This window comes from Lissotriton vulgaris, chromosome 6 (genome assembly GCF_964263255.1).
Source record: "Lissotriton vulgaris chromosome 6, aLisVul1.2, whole genome shotgun sequence".
In the NCBI taxonomy this organism is placed as follows: Eukaryota; Metazoa; Chordata; class Amphibia; order Caudata; family Salamandridae; genus Lissotriton; species Lissotriton vulgaris.
This window is the reverse complement of record NC_141694.1, coordinates 556,282,141-556,297,611: the sequence shown is the minus strand read 5'-3', so window position 1 is coordinate 556,297,611 and position 15,471 is coordinate 556,282,141. Positions and strand designations below refer to the sequence as shown.

The window sequence follows — 15,471 nt, the reverse complement described above, 5'->3', positions numbered from 1 at the left end:
GACATCCAATGACTTCCCCCTGAGATGCTCTAACCTCCTCTTTCTCCCTGCGACAAAATCCAGCGAGTCTTCGGATTATTCTGGTTTACTGGTGTCTGTACCTAAGTCAAATAAAGATAGGCTGTAATTCCGGGTAGGGGAACAAACGTTGATTCTCAGACAGCAATTGATTAACACCCAGAGCTAGGGCAGCAATCAAATCAACCAAAGACAATACGAGAACTGAAAATGTGTAACCCTATGAATGTAGGTATTCTGGAAGGGAATTTGAGTGATAGGGTGGGCTAATCCTCGCCTCCCTAATAGAATTGAAACTTGGCTTTACTATAGCTATTACATTTTTCATTCTGTCAGGACCGGAGGTTTCAGATTAGGCTAGTTTAAAGCTTGTCCACCACCAAAGAGGCCAGTGATAGCACTGGCATAAAATAGAATCTTTTGAAGGTGGAATCTGAGGACCAGTCTGTGGCATTAACCGGGCCTCTAGAAAGAAAGCTTTCGATGCCATTGCCCCACGGACGGAGTGAGCGCCAAAATGAGATGTTTCAATTCCCGCTTCTTGCCTAGCCCAGCGAACCCACGACACAATTGTTTGTGATGAAACTGCCCGTGTGGTTTAGTGAGAGCTATGAGCGGTTGTCTGACGCCCTGTGGGCGTATGTCTACAGTTGCCACTTCATAGGCTTTGAGCTCTCTGAACACACCTCATTTAGGGATATCCGGGAAGGTGGGATAGGACTTCAAAGTACTCTTGGTCCTTCTAGATAATATGAAATGTAACCCCCTCCGGAGTGAAGTCTCAACCTGTGAGTTCCAAGGCCCTCACATCTGAAACCCTGCAGCAGGATATCAAGCATAGAAGAGTTGCCAGTTTTGCTGACATTTGTTTTCTTGATGGGTACTTATTAGATGGCCATGATCAAAACAAATTCAAGACTTTGTTAACATCACATAGAGCGAAGTACCCGGGTTCAGGAGGCACAGATAGTCTGATACCTCTTAGTAGCTTGCAGACTAGGGGATGTTCTCCTATTAGATGGCTCTCTACTGGGACATGGCCCGCTGATATTGCCGATCAGAAAGTATTGATTGACCTATAGGCCCGACCTTCCTTAGCCAAAGAGGCTAAGAAATTAAGTCAACGCGTCCCTGAGCCTTTCCCTCTCACAAACTAACCAAGATTAGATAGGAACTACGATGCACTCTAGCCAAACCCACAATATCTCTTTGCCACCTGGCCAGAGTGGTGGGCCTCCTGTTGTCATCAATGCAGGCCATATTTCCGGGATCCCAGCATTACAGGGGCCTTCAGCGCCTCAAAGGCTCACACCTGGGCAAAGGCCTCACTTACTCCCAATTCATGCCCCTCTCAGAGGAGGCCAAGACCGCGCTGCAATGGTGGATTTCCCACATGGAGGTGTGGAACGGTCAGGCCATCTTTGGAACCAACCCAACCTAGTGATAGAATCTGATACCAGTGGCTCAGGTTGGGGTGCTCGTGAGGAGCTATTTCTACAGGCGGAAAATGGTCTTCCACAGAACGGGGTCTTCACATAAATTACCTGGAATTAATGGCAAGGTCCTTTGTGGTGAAATGTTGGATCAGGGACAAGGCCCAATGATGCGTCCTACTCAAGATGGACAACACTGCAGAGATGACGTTACTGCTGGCTCGGGACCAGCATTCAACTGCAACTGATGTGGCTGTGTAGCACTGTCACGGGGAGCGCTGTGTGGAAGAAGCGATGTGTGCCTGTGGAGCCACCGCCACCTGACGTGGCCTGAGTGTGCTGGGAAGTGAGAGCGCTGTGGCGGAACCTTAATTGAACTGTAAAGCGCTGCCTGGCCAGAGATCACCGCTGCTGGCCCGGGCAACCAGACTGTAATCGCGGGTGGAGCCTTTGAACGTTGCCGCTGAAGGCACTGGGGTGAAGTGCTGTGCCTGTATATCATTGCTGCTGCCCGGGAGCCTCGGGAACCCTGTGCCCATCACCGCTGACGCCAGCGGCCGAGCCGCGCTGGGATTGGCAGCCGCGCTGGGTTGCCCGGCAACAAGGGGCTCATCTCGAAGAGGAGCAGTGCCGAGTGAAGGAGACGCGAGGCGTTGCTGAGCAACCTGATTATGTCCCAAGGAACAGCTGCTGCACCTGGGGTTGCTCGTTATGGTCTGTGGGACGGAAACTGTGAAAACGCCCGCAGACCGTAGGATCCTCGCGCTGGAGCCAGGTAACTTTCCAAGTGGGGCCGCAAGGAGGCTGTCAGCTGGGAAGCGGCCGGCTGGGAACCATCGCTCTTTGGTTGTGGCCTGGCTCAGCGGAGCTCGCTCTGCCTGGGGATCGCTGGGGAAACTTTTCTCGCCAGGGAGTCACTACGGACTGCCGGGGTCTTTGTGGGTATTCCTCCTGGGATCGGGCTCCTGCTCCTCCTTCCTATGGTGATTGTCCCGGCCTGCATCCGCATGGGAGAGAGGTGCGGAGCCGGGTCCTGCTAATTCTGACACTTTTGGCTCCGTGTAGATTACAAGCGTATCACCAGCAATACAAACAGAGATACTGCTTAAGGAACTCCTTTATTCTGGATGTAAAGAACTGTTCTGCCAAGGTGGTACTGGCCCATAAAGACTGCTGACAGTGTCTGATCTACGGCAGGTGTAAACTGTTTTTGCTTGCCCCAGTACTTCCCACATAAGAGACATTACATGTTAGAAACCTTTCCTTATATATGGGACTTTCTTGCTATTTTGAATCTTGCCAAAGTCTTAGATAAAGATATTTTTCTTCTTATGAAAACTGTTGTGGTGTTCTTTTATGAGTGCTTTTACTATGTTGCTGTCGGTGTGTGTTGCACAAGTACTTTAGACATTGCCTCCTGCGTTAGCCCACCTGCTTTGCGCCAAGCTACCCGATCGGAAGCGGAGGTCCCTACCTGGACTAGGGAGCATACCCCTGCCAACTAGAGACCCCGGTTCTAACACAGACCTTTACCCAGCCAAACCATCTCCTCCAGACGACAATGCATCACACCAAGAACTCATTGCCAGGGCTGCACATTACCAATGGGTAGCGCTCCACAAAGAATCACTAGATAAAGATTTTTTATTTGAGACCTTAGCATCCACACACAGGTCATCACAATCACTTCCAATGCTTAAAGGCATGATGCGACATGCTGATGAGATTTTTAAAGATCCAGTCAGAGCACACATCTTAACACCTAGAGTGGACAAAACATATAAGGCCTGACCCCATTTTAATCAAGGGACAAGTGCCAATAGATTACCTAGTCATATCCAATGCTCGTAAGAGAGCAAATTCTTGAACATCAAGGGATGCTCCACCGCCAGATAAAGAGTCCTTACTAATTTATGCTTCTGGCAAGCGCATAGCCGCTCAGGAAGCAAATCAATGGGGCTTTGCAAATACCTAAGGCCTTTTAGCTAGAAATGACAGAGCATATTGAAAACAAAATGGAGCAATTGCTCCAATATCTCCCAGACCAGCATAAGTCTAAAGCACAAGACTTTGTGAACGAGGATAAGCTCATTTCGTATTCCTCTATTCGTTGTGCTCTAGATGCCGCAGACAACGCAGCTAGAGAGGTTAACACCAGCATCCTACTCTAGAGACATTCTTGGTTAAGGATTTCAGGTTTTAAACCTGAGGTCCAACAATCCATCCTTACCACACCATGTGATAAGGAACACTTATTCGGCCCTAGCGTTGACCAGGCGAAAAAAAGAAAAAGGACACTTAAGAGGCTAAATCTATGGGAGCGCTTCAGACGGCATCCAACAGAAGTTCCTTTCATCGCTCCTCGTTCAGAGGTGGGTCAAAAACCACACCCCCAGATCAAAATACCTCAGCTAACAGAGGTAACAACTAGTCCTCTTCCCCCAGAAGTTTTTTCCAAGGATGTTATAGAGGCAACAACTTTAAAGGTAGGGTAAGGCTAACACATCCCATAACTCTCCTACCTCCAACAAACAGTGACTTGCTCACGCTTCCCCTGATTATACCACACCTGTTGAGGGAAGACTTCAACAATTTTTCCCCATTTGGCAGACTATAACATCAGACAAATGGGTTCTTGGAATTACCCAACATGGTTATTACCTGGAGCTTACCAGCAATCCCCCAAACATTACACCTCAATATCACGTTATCCACAGAACACACATGCTAAAACAAGAGGTCCGTTCTTTTACTAAAAGGATCAATAGAGCCAGTTCCATTAGAGTACCAGGGCTCAGGGGTTTACTCTCTCTACTTTGTCATCCCCAACAAGGACGGTTCCCTAAGACCTATTTTAGATCTGAAAGAGCGAAACCATTAAATACTGTCAGATCATTTTCACCTGGTCACACTTCAACATGTATCCCACTTTTACAAACAGTAGACTTTATGTCTACTCTAGATTTAAAGGACGCATATTTTCGGGTTCCAATTAATCCAGCTAATCCGAAATACCTCAGATAAGTGATAGCAGGCAAGCACTACCAGTTCAAGTTGCTTCCCTTCGGAGAGGCTACAGCGCCCAGAGTTTTTACCAAATGCCTGGCAGTAGTCACTGCTCATCTCAGAAGACAACCAATTCATGTCTTCCCCTATCTAGATGACTTGTTCATCAAAGCCAGCACTCACCATAACTGTCTGCAACACACACAGATCGCTATAGATCTACTTCATCAACTGGGCTTTACCATCAATGCGCAAACGTCTCACCTGCATCATTCACAGATACAGTCTTACCTATGAGCCACTCTAGACACAGTCCAAGCTCTAGCCTCCCCCAATGTAGACAGCATATAGAATATTCAAGTTACCATTCAACAGTTTCAGCCCAACCAAGCATTACCAGCCAAAGTGTTCATGCAACTACTGGGAATTATCGCCTCTTGCATCACAAGTGTACCCAATGCAAGGCTTCACATGTGCTCCCTACAAGAGTGCTTAGCACGTCAGTAGAATCCATCACAGGGTCTAATAACTGATCCAGTGTTGGTAGACGGCTGTACACATCGCTTTCTGCAGTGGTGGAACCCACAAAATTTATCAGCGGGCCGGCCTTTCATAGACCCTGTTCCGCATATCGTACTCACAGCAGATGCATCTCAAACAGGTTGGGGAGCTCATCTCAAAGATTACACAATACTAGGCTTGTGGAGCAACAAGCACAAGACTCTCCACATCATCTCTCTGGAGCTATTAGCCGTCTTCCTAGCACTAAAAGCTTTTCAGACTCATCTCATAGCCAAAACCGTCTTAGTCCGGACAGACAACATGACAGCAATGTATTATGTGCAAAAGCAGAGGGGACACCTGATCTCCAACTGTGAACACTCACTCAAGCCATTTGGAATTGGGCGCTCCATCACAACATTTATTTCCTAGCATAACATCTCCCAGGAGTAAACAATCAAATTGCTGATATCCTCAACAGAAGAAGGCAACAATTTACGAGTGGGAACTTACCCCCAGGTTCTCCTTCCGTACTTCCAACAGTGGGGATTTCCACAAATCGACCTGTTCGCCACAGCCGAAAACGCAAAATGCCCAATCTTCGGCTCCAGGTACCCACACCTGCAATAAAAGAGCAATGCCCTATGGATGAACTGGTCGGGGATATTTGCCTATTATTTTCCGCATCTCCCGCTCATTCCATGGATGGTTCGGAAGTTCAGGCAAACATCCCTCACACTAATTCTAGTAGCTCCCACATGGGCTCGTCAAACATGGTACACTACCCTGTTGGAGCTGTCACTAGTTCCACATCAAAAACGATGCCTGAACTCCAGTCTTCTCACAGAGAACTAAAGAACTGAATTTAGCGATCTGGCTCCTGAAGTCAATAGAGTTTGGATACTTAAATTTACCACCAGACTGTATGAATATTCTAAAAGAAGCAAGAAAGCCTATCACCAGAGCTTGCTATGCTGCAAAATGGAAAAGATTTGTAGTGTATTACAACAACAATAAAATCAGTCCTTTAGACACTTCTATACAAAACATTATCTGTTACAATTACAATGAACAGGACTGGCTTACACGTCTATTTGTTTGCACCTTGCAGCTGTAGCTGCGTACTTACAAAATAGGCAACATCTGTCACTATTCAGAGTTCTAGTAATCAAGGCCTTCATGGAAGGTTTAAAAAGGGTAATTCCGCCAAGGATTCCTCCTGCCCCAGTCTGGAATCTCAGCATTGCCCTCAGAAGGCTTATGGGCCTACCTTTTGAACCAGTACACAAATGCCCTTTACAGTTCCTCTCATGGAAAGTTGCTTCCCTCATTGCTATCACATCACAGAGGGGGGTTGGTGAGCTACAGGCATTAACACAAGAAACACCTTTCTTTTAGCTACACAGACAGGATAGTTCTCCGGACAATCCCAAATACCTTCCTATAGTAGTTTCTGCTTTTCATATAAATCATTTGGTTGAGTTACTAGTTTTCTTTCCTCAACCTGATTCTGTAGCAGAACTTGCTCTTCATACGCTTGAAGTTAAAAGAGCTTTATTGTACTACATAGATAGAACAAAGGACTTTCGCAAAACAAAAAACTATTTGTAGCATTTGCTCCACCTCAAACATGCTATGCTAAAGCCAAATGGACTAAGACTATACCCCCTAGAGTGCATTCCACTTGTGAAATAGGGACTTCTGTAGCCTTTTTAGGTAAAATCTCTCTCACTGGCATATGTAAAGCAGCTACATGGTCTACACCACAGACGTTTACCAAACACTATTGTGTAGATGTGTTAGCACGACTACAAGCTAATGTAGGCCAAGCAGTACTTGAAACACTATTCCAAACAACTGCAATCAATCAATCGAGGCATTTGTATAGCGCGCTACTCACCCGGAGGGTCTCAAGGCGCTTTGGGAAGGGGGGTCCGCTACTGCTCGAACAGCCAGGTCTTGAGTTGCTTCCTGAAGGCGAGGTGGTCTTGGGTCAGGCGGAGGTGGGTCGGGAGGGAGTTCCACGTCTTGGCGGCCAGGTAGGAGAAGGATCTTCCTCCCGTTGTGACTCTTCGGATGCGGGGGACGGTGGCGAGGGTGTGGCTGGTCGATCGAAGCTGGCGGGTGGGAGTGTAGAAGTTGAGGCGGTCGTTGAGGTATCTTAGGCCTTGGTTGTGGAGAGCTTTGTGTGCGTGGGTGAGGAGTCGGAAAGTGATTCTCTTGTTGACGGGGAGCCAGTGCAGGTTTCTTAGGTGTGCGGAGATGTGGCTGTGTCGGGGGATGTCCAGGATGAGTCGTGCTGAGGCGTTCTGGATCCGTTGGAGTCTTTTCTGGAGTTTTGCAGTGGTTCCGGCGTAGAGGGAGTTGCCGTAGTCCTGTCGGCTGGTGACGAGGACCTGGTTGACCGTCTTCCTGGTTTCGGTGGGGATCCACCGGAAGATCTTCCGTAGCATGCGTAGGATGTTGAAGCATGACTAGGAGACGGCGTTGACTTGTCTGGTCATGGAGAGGGAGGAGTCCAGGATGAAGCCCAGGTTGCGTGCGTGGTCCGTTGGTTTGGGTGCGCTGCCCAGTGCAGGGGGCCACCAGGAGTCGTCTCAGGCGGAGGGCGACGATCCCAGGATGAGGACTTCCGTCTTATCTGAGTTCAGTTTCAGGCGAAAGTTCATCATCCACTCGGCTACGTCTTTCATTCTTTCGTGTAGGTTGGCTCTGGCGGTGGTGGGGTCGTTGGTGAGGGAGAGGATCAGTTGGGTGTCGTCGGCGTAGGAGATGATGTTGAGGTTGTGTTGGCGTGCAACATCTATAGGTTAGCCACTGCTTTGGGAGTATACTGCTTTATAGTCAATGCAAAGTATGTGTATCTACAGCACACATACCTCGAACGGATAATGTTACTTCCCCAGCAAAACATCTGTTCTTGGGATGTAGAGTTGTAGATTCACATGCTCCCACCCGCCTCCCCGGGTACCTGTAGTTTTTGCAGTTCTTTATTATATATTTATACACATCTCTATACTACACTTACTCCATTCTCACCTTCTTGCCGAAAAACAATCTAAAGATGGAGTAGATGACCATATGCACTATCACTGAAAGGAGGAGTCGCATTTCCTTGTGACTGGGAAAGCCTTCTTCACAGAAAAACATCTTGCAAACATCCAGACCCAACAATAGATGGCAGTAGTATGCAAAGCATGTGAATCTACAGCTCTAAATGCCAAGAACAGATGCTTGCTGGGTAAGTAACATTATCCTTTTCATTGCACCTACTTCACTCAGGAGAGTTGGAGAAATTCAAGCACTAACTCTATGGGAACTATTTTCCCACGTACATAAAGACAAAGCAATTTTAAGAACTAATCTTAAAGTTCTACCTAAGGTAAGCTAGTATTGCAGTTTCACGTGGCTCAATCCATTGAATTGCCTGCATTTTTTCCTCAACCAGACTCAGTGGCAAAAAAAGCATTATGCACATTAGATGTTAAAAGGGCACTAATGTAATATATCGATAGAACATAATCCTTCCGGAAAACGTAACTATTTGAGGCATTCTCCAAACCACATAAATGTAAAACAATTTCCAAATCCGGTATTGCACATTGGATAGTGAAATGTATCCAACCCTCCTGTGTTAAAGCCAAAACACCCCTCCCTATCCTGTCAAAAGCCCACTCGACAAAAAAAGGGACTTCTATGGCATTTCTAGGCAATATTCCAATAGCTGACATATGTAAAGCAGCTACATGAACAACACTACATACATTTACAAAACATTACTGTATAGCTGTTATGGCAAAACAAACAAATGTTGGTCAAGCAGTACCACATATATTATTTCGAACAAATGCACCGGGCACAAGTTAGTCGTTTTGTGTGTGTGTATGTATGTATATATGTGTGTATGTATGTATAAATATGTGTATGTATATATGTGTGTATGTATATGTATGGATGTGTATATATGAATGTGTATGTATATATGTATATATGGATGTGTTTGTATGTATATATGTATGTGTGTATGTATATATATATATATATATATATAGATATATATATATATATATATATATATATATATATCTATATATATATATATCAAACCACGCTTGTTCCCTGAAAGAAAAAGCACAACACACTCCGGAATCTTTGAGGGCTTTGTTGTTGATACAAAAGCGCAGTGCTGGCAGTCCATGAAACGCAGGGGCATATGCGTTTCAGCGGTAAATCGCCTTCGTCTGTGCTGGTTTCACGGGATCCTTCAGGGGGTCAATACAGGGTACAGCTGCGGTCAATTCCATCCCTGTTTCAATGTTCTTAACGCCCCTCCTCCAAATAAGGTGCACATGCATTGCACTCACACTCCCACGAGCAGATGCATAATGGTGCCTGTATTTCGGGTGGGCGGCTGAAAAGTTTCAGGGACGCTCCAAACACACAGTGATGCTCGCAACATGATGAGCACGGGCCACACACCAGCTCATATATAATGCAAAGATTATAGGGATGTAGTAGGCTCAGATTTCGCTTGTACAAAACCATAGACATTTAGCAGTTATTGTTACCTGAACTAATTATAACTTATGCCCCCACAATTCACTGCTTATGACCTTGAGTATTACATCACTAATGACATGGTCAGTGAAATCACTGATGACATCATCCACAGGACCACTCATATCCCTATACAACCTCTCATGCACCCACAGAACCACTCACATATCTATTCACAGACCCATACAAGTGCTCACATACCCACTCACTGATTCATAGAACCACTCCTACAACCATTAACACCATAGCCACTCGTGCACCCACCCACCCACCAATACAGCCTCTCACACCTAGTCATACAGACACTAACACACCCACTCAGTCACTCACACTTCTGTACCTACTCACTCACCCAGTCACTCACTCCTACAGTTACTCAAACACCCACCCACTTACTAATACAGATATTAACACATGTACTCACTAACTCACCTATACCGTCACTGACACAAGCACACACTCACCCATAGAGCCACTCACATTCACCCATAGTCACTTACACACACACTCACTCACACACCCTTAAACTGCTTATTCACCCACTCAACCATACAGCCGCTCACACACCCACTTACACACCCCATCACTCACCTTTACAGCCTCTCACTTACCCATTCACTCTTCCACACACCACTGACACACCCACCCACACAAAGGTCACTCACTCACCCAAAGGTCACTCACTCACCAGCCACTCACTCACCCATACAGCGGCACACTCAGATGCCTACTCACACTTGGGGGCCCTCAGGAACCCTCAGGAGGGTGCCCCTTTGCACCCCCTCCTTTTTTTAAATAATACACCCAGGACCTGGCCCACGCGGGGGCCCTTCTGAAAACAAGCGCAGAAGCCCGAAATTGTTTTTTTACATTTTTGCTGATCTGCCATGATCTTCGGCGAAATGTTTAAAAAAAATATATATATATTTTTTTTGCCCTGGTGGGGGTCTCTCTGAAACTCCAGGACCAGAGCTAAGGAGGTCAGGGTATTTCAATCCTGCCCCCTTTTTCTCTTGTTTGTTTTTTCAGGAATTCGGCTGAAGTAGAGTCCCAAGATGGCTGCAAACACTTCCTGGTTGAAGTGTTTGCAGCCAATCAGATATCAGCACTGGGACTGTTGGATACTTGGAGGATTCGCGTCCCTAGACAAATTTTGTTTTTCTTTAAAGAACTCAAACTGCTGAAAGGATTTACACCAAATAACAAAAAGCACTCTTTCTGGACCAAGTGCTAGCTTTCTGAAAAATTTGGTGTCATTCTGTCCAGCATTTCAGGCTGTAGTTGTGTTAAAAATTCCTATGGAAATTAAACGTGGGAAAAGCCACCCCTCCCCTTTTCCTCAGCCCCCGTTTTTACTGATCGCCCGGAAACTTTCATGCACAACAGGACTCAACTGCACCAACACAACAAGGGGGTTTACTCCCTATACTTTCTTATCCAAAAAAAAGGACGGCTTTCTAAGGCCTATTCTGGACCTCAGACCGCTAAACATATACTTACAGTCAGACCATTTTCACATGGTCACACTCCAACAAGTCCTTCCTCTCCTGTTACAAAATGACTTCCTTGCTACTCTAGATCTCAAGGACGCATACTTCCACATTCCCATTCACAAAGCTCACATGAAGTATCTCAGATTTGTAATAGACGGGCAGCGCTATCAATTCGGGGTCACTACAGCACCAAGAGTATTCACCAAGTGCCTAGCAGTAGTGGCAGCACATTTACGAAGGCAGCACATCCACGTCTTCCCATACCTCGACGACTGGCTCATAAAAGACAGCTCATACAACCAGTGTGTGGAACACGCTCATGCCACAATCCAACTGCTCCACAACTTGGGGTTCACAATAAACCTCACCAAGTCTCATTTTCAACCATTCAAAGTACAACAGTACCTCAGTGCCACAATAAACAGCTCAACAGCGCTAGCTTATCCCACTCCAGCAAGTATATCCAGCACGCAAACTCTTCTCCCAAAGTTTCAGCCACAACACTCCCTTCCAGCACGAGTTTTCATGCAGCTCATAGGGATGATGGCCTCTTGAATTTTCATAGTGCCCCATGCAAGACTTCAAATGCGTCCTCTACAAGATAGTGCCTATCACGTCAATGGAACCAGGCTCAAGGTCAATTAACAGACCTAGTGTTGGTAGACGGTCGGACTCGTCTCTCTCTGCTGTGGTGGAACACCTAAAACCTTTCCAAGGGACAACCGTTCCTAGAGCCAGTTCCTCGGATAATCTTGACAACTGACGCATCGCTCTCCGGCTGGGGGGCCCACCTACTGCAACACACCATGCAAGGCAGGTGGACACTGCAACAAAAGTTACTCCACATCAATCATCTGGAGTTACTTGCTATATTCCTAGCGCTAAAAGCTTTCCAACAGCAAGTATCAAACAAAGCTGTGTTAGTCCGCACGGACAACATGACAGCCATGTATTACATACAGAAACAGGGCGGAACACACTCCCTGCAACTCTCTCATCTAGCACAAAACCTATGGCGGTGGGCTATCCCTCAAAACATATTCCTCTTAGCCCTCATGTCCCAGGAGTACAAAATACCATAGCAGATCTGTTAAGTCGTCAAACACAACAGATCCACGAGTGGGAACTTCTTCCACAAGTTCTTCAACCATTCTTTCAGATGTGGGGACAACCTCAGATAGACCTCTTTGCCACCCAGGAAAACGCCAAATGCCCAAACTTCGCCGCCAGATATCAACACCCACTGTCCAAAGGCAAAGCGATATGGATGAACTGGTTAAACAAATTTGCATACGCTTTTCCACCTCTACTACTCATGCCACTAGTAGTAAGCAAACTACAGCAGCATTCTCTAACCCTCATCCTAGTTGCTCCAACGTGGGCCAGACAGCCGTGGTACACCACACTGCTACAACCGTCTGTAGTACCGCATCAAAAACTATACCTGTCTCCACGTCTTTTAACACAGAACCGTGGAGAGATCAGGCACCCGGACACAGCTCAGCTCAACCTTGCGATCTGGCTCCTGAAATGCTAGAATTTGGATATCTTAACCTTCCTCCAGACTGCATGAATGTCATAAAAGAAGCTAGACGTCCAACCACTATAGCATGTTATGCAGCTAAGTGGAAACGCTTTGTAATATATTGTTACAACAACAATATTAATCCCCAAGACGTGTCTATTCAACACATCATAGGATACTTACTGCATCTCCAAAGATGTAACTTAGCCTATACGTCTATTAGACTGCATCTTGCTGCAATAGCAGCATATCTGCAAAACAGACAGCATCTATCTCTGTTCAGAGTCCCTGCTATTAAAGCCTTTATGGAAGGCCTTAAGAGAATAATTCCTCCCAGAGTACCACCTTCACCTGTGTGGAATTTAAACATTGTTCTCACACAGCTAATGGAACCTCCCTTCAAACCCTTACATAAATTGAACCACAATTTTTAACATGGAAGCTTGCGTTCCTAGTCGCTATTACTTCTCTGTGGAGAATTAGTGAACTACAAGTACTAACCATTCAAGAACCCTTTTTGCAAATGCATAACAATAAGGTCGTTCTCCATACTAATCCCAAATTCCTGCCCAAAGTCATTTCTCCCTTCCACCTCAATCAATCTGTGGAACTGCTCGTTTTCTTTTCGCAGCCACAGACAGTAGCAGAAAGAGCTCTTCATACCCTAGATGTCAAAAGAGCATTGCTATACTACATCAAGAGAACACAATTCTTTCGTAAGACAAAACAACTTTTTGTGTCTTTCTCACCACCACATAAGGGTAATGCCATTTCAAAATCTGGGATAGCTAGATGGATTGTCAAATGCATACAGATTTGTTACCACAAAGCTAAACGTACGATATCTGTTTCCCCTAAAGCCCACTCTACACGGAAAATAGGGCCTTCAATGACATTTTTAGGGAACATTTCCCTAGATGACAACTGCAGAGCAGCTACATGGTCTACACCGCACACATTCACAAAACACTATTGTGTATATGTGCAAACCAAATAACAAGCTAATGTGGGCCAGCTGTTCTCAAAACATTATTTCAAACTACTGCAACAGATAGGGGTGGTCGCCGCTAAGAGTGGGTACTGCTATACAATCTATGCAGTGTGTAATCTGCAGCTCATATGCCTCGAACGGAAAATGCTACGTACCAGTATGCATCTATTCTTGGCATGTATAGCTGCAGAGTTACACACGCCCTCTCGCCTCCCTGGCTACCCTTGTCTGTTCCAGTATTATCTTAATTAGATACAGTTTACATGGACATCTTTCCTTTTCTTGCAAAGCTCCATCATTTCCCTAATGGCGAAAAACAATCTGAGGATGGAGCCGCTGCCCATGCGCAATGTGGTCCAAAGGAGGAGTCACCTATCTGGTGACTTCCAAAGAACTTTTCAGGACAAAAACAAACTGCAAACATCTGGGCCCAACACTAGGTGGCGATCTATGCACAGTGTGTAACTCTGCAGCTCTACATGCCAAGAACAGATGCATACTGGTAAGTAGCCTTTTCCATATCTTCCGTTACCTTTCTGTAGCTGGTGTTAGGTCAGCATTTTTTTGCTAATAACTTTAGTACAGTGTGACAAGCTTTAAAAGAAAATGGTACCCCTGTCAGTTTCTTCCTAGACCGTTCGGGTTGATCCGTCATGCAGGGTCAAGAATAAAGGAGTGGTTCAAAACTTTGATTTCCTATTAGAGTTCTCTTGGAAGATTCTGGGAATGGATTAAAAAAAAAGCGACTGAACTGAATTACGTGATATTTGACAAAAAGTTCGATTTTTACTTGGAAAGCGTGCTTTTTGTTATTGTTATTTTGTGTAAATCCCTTAAGCCATTTATGGCAAATGTGTGCTTAAAAAGCTGATAGGGGAAGAGAGGAGTTGCCACTATCCTCTTCAGGGACACTCATTCTTCTTAATAGAATCTAGAAGCATCTTTCCAGACCAACTAGTGCTAACTTCCTTGTGGGAGGTCGAAGCCAAATTTAACATGGGAAAGTGGTATAGGAGTCGTAAGAAAGGGAGTTTTATTGAACGCCTTGGGGATGACAGCCAGTAGTAAATATATTTCCCGTAAAACTGTCTGCTTGAACTATTGTAAGGACAGAACATTCTTGAAGTTGAAGCTCAAAAGTCAAGTCAAGTCATGGATATTTATATGGCGCGCAAATCACTTCCAGGAAGTCTCATGGCGCCTGCAGCAGACTCTGACATCAAAAAACGGCACTAATTTGCAAATAACCAGGTCTTTAGTCCTTTGCGAAAACGGCCATGATCAGGGGAGTTACGGAGATGGAGCGGAATTTTGTTCTATGCAGCTGGGGCCAAATACGAGAATGCTCGGCCACCATTCCTGGAAGTACGTACTCTCAGAGGTGTTAGTAAAAATTCATTCTTGGACCTGAGATTTCTTGATGGCTGATACCATTTGAGTTTTTTGGACCAGTATTTTGGACCCCTTCCGTACAGTTGTCTATGCACCAGACATAGTGTTTTGAAAAGGATACGCTTTTTTACTGACAGCCAATGTAGGCACTTTAAACAAGCAGCAGAGGATGTTTTTCTCGGGAGGTTAAGAACCAGCCGGGCTGCTGTGTTTTGAAGAACCTGGAGCCTCTTCATATGGTGTTCATTTATAGAAAGCAGGAGAGCATTCCCGTAATCCATTCTGCTTATTATTACGCCCTGGACCAAAGGTTTGCGGGCCTTAATGGGGATCCACTTAAAGATTTTTCTCAGGCTCCGCATTAGTCCAAAGCAGGTGCCAACTATCCTGTTTATTTGGCTGTTCATGGACAGTTTATTATCTAATAAGAAACCCAAATTGCGGGTGTGATCCTTTGGTACTGGGCATAGGCCCAACTTAGTAGGCCACCAGTCATCTGTCCAATATTCAGCTGCTTTGCCGAAGAGCATAATCTCTGACTTACTGCCGTTTAGT

The 15,471-nt window shown here is 45.6% G+C and overlaps 1 protein-coding gene across 1 annotated transcript in view; it reads left to right on the top strand.

Annotated features, from left to right (window-relative positions):
* The window catches only part of IBTK (inhibitor of Bruton tyrosine kinase), a 732,550-nt gene that overhangs the window by 193,722 nt on the left and 523,357 nt on the right, over nucleotides 1-15,471 (top strand). The window lies entirely within an intron of this gene.